The following is a 6,000-nucleotide window of genomic DNA, read 5'->3' on the forward strand; positions in this document are numbered from 1 at the left end:
AAAGCTACTCAGAATCAATTGGCAAGAGGTCAACGATTACGTGAGTTGCTTAAAAAATCCCAATCAGACCCTCTCCTGGTGGAAGAACAGATGGTAGACATTCTGCTCGGTGGAAGAGAAGACCCTCAAGTTACGCTACAACCGGATGCTTCAACATAATGCGGCAAAATAACAATTCCAATCTCCTTCTCAAACTATTAGGAAAAGTAAAAGTTCACATGCATCTAAACTAGGTCATGCTACTCGTTCACAGCCTTGCTCTTTCTGCCTTTATTCATTCAGCTTCTTGACTCTAGTATTAAATAATTACTGCCCCATGGTTGCAGTTAATATTCTGTGGGCAATGACTTATTAGTATAATCTAAGTTGCCTCAAGGAAATAGCCGAAGCACAACAATTATTTTTCTCATGAAATTGATATGCGAGTGCTCAGGTCCTCTTTGCTTATAAGCTTATTGTGTTTTCATGTAACTGTGATTACATGCTTGCATGGTTACAACTGACATTGTTATCTGCTGTTATTTAAATGCAGAGTAAGTTGTTAATATTACTTAATGTATAATTATTTGGTTGCCTTTTAATTAGCTTGAAAGACTAGAGTTACATGACATACATGTCATGACTGGATTCAATTTTTGCGACTCGACCTCACAGAACAACACACTCTAATCCTGTAATGGATGCTGTTGGAAGCCAATTATTTGTAATCAACAGGCCCTGATTCTGTTTCTTTTCTTTTCTTTTCTTTCTTTTTTTCTTTTTCTTTTTTCTCTTTTTTTTTGCTGCCACTATCAAACAACTCATGTTAAATCAGAGTACATCACTCCTCCAGAAGCAGAGAATATTTTTCCTGGAGATTAAAAAAAGCAGGTATTGCCTCCATATAAAGTCAACAAGAATAATTCAGCACATCAGGGTTTTCCACAGACAGGAGAAAGCTTTATGAATGCTTCTTGACTAACTGGGTAGCTGAATAGAAGTATATTAGTCCACATATACACTATTGCCTTTTCGGAGAAAAACTACAAAGCTAGCACTATTTCTTTCTGCCAATTTACATGTCCCACAAAACTCTAAAAACATAGTGTCTATTTCGAATGGACCCTTATTCTAGCCATTCAATTGCTCATCCTATCAAAAGGTAAGGCACAAATTAGAGGATGAAACATGGAAAACAAAATTGGCTTGGAGATTAGCTCTGAAGCATTTAATTTTTTTTTCTTATGAGCTACTTAGTTCTGTGTCAAGGGCTCCTATTAAGTTACTCATTTGAGCAACTATCTGGGTTTATTTGAGCTCTCAATTATTTCCTGCATGTTAAATATATATTGTTCCCACCAAAATCCAACCCGGCCAAACAGAATGCATGGGCTAACGGTGATTGGCTAATCTTGCTCGAAGTGCTCCAACTGGTCTACTTAGATGAACAAATTTGCTTAGAGCTATAAAACCTGTCACACCCCTGCCTCCGCAGGGCACGTGAAACACCCAGTACCCATGTGGGGGCCACATGAGGGGGGAAACACGGGGCTTCCCTGTTAGATATTGTCCAAAACAAAACTGGAGAAGGATGAAGGACGCTTGCGTGAAGCTCCGGAACCGAACAATATCTGGCAGGGGAGCCCCGTATTTTCCCCCTCATGTGGCCCTCCATATGGGCACTGGGTGCATCACGTGTCCCGCAGAGGCGGGAGCATGACATTTGGTATCAGAGCCGAGGACGGCTCTTGTCCGATAGTGAAAAGGGTGTGAGGCCCAATAGTTCCACATCGGAAAAACTCGTTCCAGAGCCTGGGCATATGAGGCGGGTATCTCCAAATTCTGCAGATGCATTTTGGATGAAAAACAAAACCGGGGAGGGGTGAAGGATGCTTGCGTGAAGCCCCGGAACCGGACAAGATCTGACAAGAGAGCCCTGTGTTTCCCCCTCATGTGGCCCCCACATGGGCACTGGGCGCCTCACGTGCCCTGCAGAGGCGGAGGCGTGACATTGAGCCTGGGCAAATGAGGCAGGTGTCTCCAAATTTTGCAGACGTGTTTTGGGTGGAAAACAAAACCGCAAAGGGGTGAAAGATGCTTGCGTGAAGCTTCCGGAACCGGACAATATCTAGCAGGGGAGCTCCGTGTTTCCTCCCTCATGTGGCATCTACGTGGGCACTGGATGCCTCACGTGCCCTGCGGAGGCGGGAGTATGACAAATCCGACCTAAAAACAAAAGAAAAAATATCAAAGGTCACGAAACTTTGTCTGGTGGGTGACCTTTCAATGCTTAAGTTAGACAATAATTTTGGAGAACAATAAAGACTAGAGAAAGTACGAGCCAGTGTAAGTATAAGAATATGTGAAAGTGTACATAAAAGTCTTCTGGATGCTGTTTATATAAGGCGAGGGTCAATGTCAGTTATCAAGAATGGTGGGTGTGTGCCCTAACTGTTCAGTAAGCAATAATTACATGTGCATTACGCACATCACAGGGCTTAACTACGAAGGGCATGTGTTCGTGGGTCATGCTGTAATGGCTGCCGGTTGGGTTAGCTTTAATAGCCTTTATGGAGTCTTTAATGAAGGCCATTTGATGAGCTTTCATTAGTCGGTTAGATAAAGACAAGGCATACCATAAATGTTGCATTAGTTGGAAAACATATATGAAGCATAGAAAGATTGAAAATAATGTACTCATATACACTATAATGCGAAAGGATGTCATGAGATGTCCTGGCCAAGCTTGATAGAAGACTTTGTATTGAAACTATGGCCCAGTCTAGAACAGGAATTAAATTTGGAGAGCATAAGTCACGCAGCGTCTTGAAAATATAGTTCTTCTTTGTAGCCATCCAACAAGTATTTTAAAAGAAAAAAATTAATGTAAAGATGATCAAAGAGATCACCACAATTTCATGAGGATATGAAATGATAGAGGATATAATTACAAGGGTGGGGTAGAGAGACTAACCAGAGGAGCGGGCCATTCAAGAACAAAAGAACAAAGGCCCGTGGTTACATGTATTCGATCTGTCCGAATCAAACATGTGCATGGTTCTATTACATCCTCTTGACTTGCTTGAAGCTTCTGGATCCGAATAATGGCAATGTTATCATTCATAATACATTGGATGGGACATAGCACCTACCATGCTTCATGTACATTGCACAGCTTGACGTTGAACAAGCGTTTTTTTAATTCTTTTTTGGCATTCAAGTCCGGCTAGCACTTTGTGAATAAGAGTGTGAAATGGTTGAGGAGAAGTGTATATTTAGACCATGAAAGTTTTGGAGCCATTTGAAGTTAGTGTCTTCGATGAACAAGATTAAAATTAATTTGGAAATGACGGGGAGTCATGTAGTTTAATTTGGAATGCCAAGCTATTTTTTTTCAATTAAAGAACTAGAATAGGTCCATTTTTTCTTTTTTTTTTTTTGTTTTGAAATGATTATAAGGATTTCTTTGTTTGAGAAGAATAAGCAGTTAAGCATAGAATTGAGTGAACATAATGTATCATCCAAGAAGCCAATATAATTGTAAGGACCAAACTCTATGCCAGCCCATGAAGGGCTAACCTGGGTATGGCACAAGGAGGGCGAGTGGGGCCATGTGAGTCAAAGTCAACAAGCTTTACGCCTTGCTAAGAGAGGCACCGAGGCAATCGAGGGATGCAACGAGGGTTTGGTAGATTGGTATCTACCCTAGAGTTGCTTTTTTCTTTGAAAAAATGGTGTAGGATAGATAGTAAAGAATCTATGGACCATGTGCTATTTTAGCGAAATAATGCAAGATAGTGTTGGGACCAATTTTCACATGGTTATACCTTACCTTTCACCTTTGGAACTTGGAGACTTTCATACAGCCTATGAAGAAATGTAGACATAGAGGGATATGTTGCCTATCACATCTGGCTAGCTAAGAACAACAACTATTTGAGGAGCATGATGAGAGCCCCCTGCTCACTATTATGAGAGCTTCACTCCATGCATGCCTTGGACTTCATTCGGGCCAGAAACATAGAGGGAATCATGATAGCTTGGAAAATTTGAGCTTTCATATTTGTAGCTGTTATGCCATGTGTGGTTTATTTCACACGGGTGGCCCCACCGCCCAGCTTTCTTTAGATTAACTGTGATGGTAGTGTAAAGAATAGAGGGGGTATTGGTAGAGATGGGTTCGTTATTAAAGATGCTAGGTCATCCTTGGCGGCAACTGGTAGGTTATAAACTCTTTATGACACAATAGTGCTGATGGCCGAGTTGCAAGTTGTTTCTAATGGGTTGGCCTATGCCATCACTATTCCTTGGGCTGACAGTTTAATTATAGAAGGAGATTGTTGAATAGTTATCTCATGGATTAGTGTTGAGGCAGATCATCAGGATGTTAGGAACCCCCCTACTGGTGGATATCTAGAGCCTTACATTGCACATCACCTATGTGGCCTGGCATGTCTATAGAGAGGCCAATGATGTTCCTGATGGGGTGGCTAACTATGTGGCTGACTACAGTGACTCTAGTCTATGGGAGGTGCTATCAGAGTTACGTAGTCACCTTAGAGCTATTATAATAACTAATGCGGGGAGGTTATGTACATACAAGGGCTCTATTAATTATGTAACCGATTCAGCAACAAGAACAACAACAAAAAAGCAATCCACTTTTTCTCTCCTTTCTTGCACGCCCTTGATTGATGAATTTAGGCCTATAATTGATAAGCTTTGATCCTTCACCCATGACCTCAAACCTTCAATCAGGATGCTCTAGCCCTGATTGCTAACCTCCAGCCTTACAAGCTCTTTCCTAAATCTGCAACCTTTGGCCTTGGTTCGATAAGCTTCAACACCAATCCAAGATCTTCAATCTCCAATCGACAAGCTCCAGCCTTGATGCATGACCTCTAGCTTTTGATCAATGAGCTCCATCTCCGATCTATAACCTTTGGCCATGACTTGCGACCTCTAGCTTCTAGTCGATGAGTTTTAGCCTCGATCCATGACTTTGGTCTTAATCGATGGGTTTCGATCCTAATCCATGATCTCCAACCTTCAATCAACAAGCTCTTGCCTCGATTTACAACCTTCAGCCTCAATTGAAAAGATCCAACCCTTGATTTGCGACGTTTGATCTCAAATCAATGAGCTCCATCCTTGATCAGCAAGCTGCAACCCAATTCGCAACCACTGAACTCCAAGATCCAATCTTTGATCCATCACCTCTAACCTTCAGTCAATGATCTCCAACCTTCTATCTACAACCTCCGACCTTGATTTTCCAAGCTCTATTGATCTTTGAGAGGTACCATCATTTCTAACCTTCTATCTTTAAGAAACATGACCCTTTTGTTGTCCCATCATGGAAAAGAAACATGATCATGGTCAGTTCAAGAATAGAATTTATTCCTTCCATTCTATTATATAATTCTATCAATATTTTCATTGATTTGAAACTGTGTTGAGGAATCATGGAATGATGTTGACGTATCCTATTTGAAGCTGAGTGATGAGTTACCTATGTTATGCATTAATTGGTTAGATCATGTTGGGTAATTAATGACAGTTTTGATCTGTCATGTGCATCATTATGGCAATAACATTTGTACTCTTTTTTTTTTCACAAGCTTGTATGCTGCTTTGCTTTCACATCATTATGTGTCCTGAAGGTATCCTTTCTGGGATGTCAAGGTCATATCTTTTATTTTAATATTTTCTTTTAGAGCAACAAGATGCTTAGTGCTGTGGAGGCTTTAAGCTGCTCGTGCGTTCTTTAGTTATATTAGACATTTTAATTCTTGGATTTTGGACTCTTAGGGTTTAGTTCGATATTTATACTTTGGTTATGGATTTTCATGTTAAATTTTGTGTCTTATAGCTAGGTTGTTCTATGTTAGGGTTACAAATTGTTTTATTATTTCAGAACCAATGTCTTACGTTGCCCTAATTTCATAGAACTACACTCTGTCCGGCCGAGTCACACGCCCAACTTGTGAGGTGGTTTTGGAGCATAACAATAATAGATCA

Source organism: Phoenix dactylifera, unplaced genomic scaffold (genome assembly GCF_009389715.1).
Source record: "Phoenix dactylifera cultivar Barhee BC4 unplaced genomic scaffold, palm_55x_up_171113_PBpolish2nd_filt_p 000437F, whole genome shotgun sequence".
Lineage (NCBI taxonomy): Eukaryota > Viridiplantae > Streptophyta > Magnoliopsida > Arecales > Arecaceae > Phoenix > Phoenix dactylifera.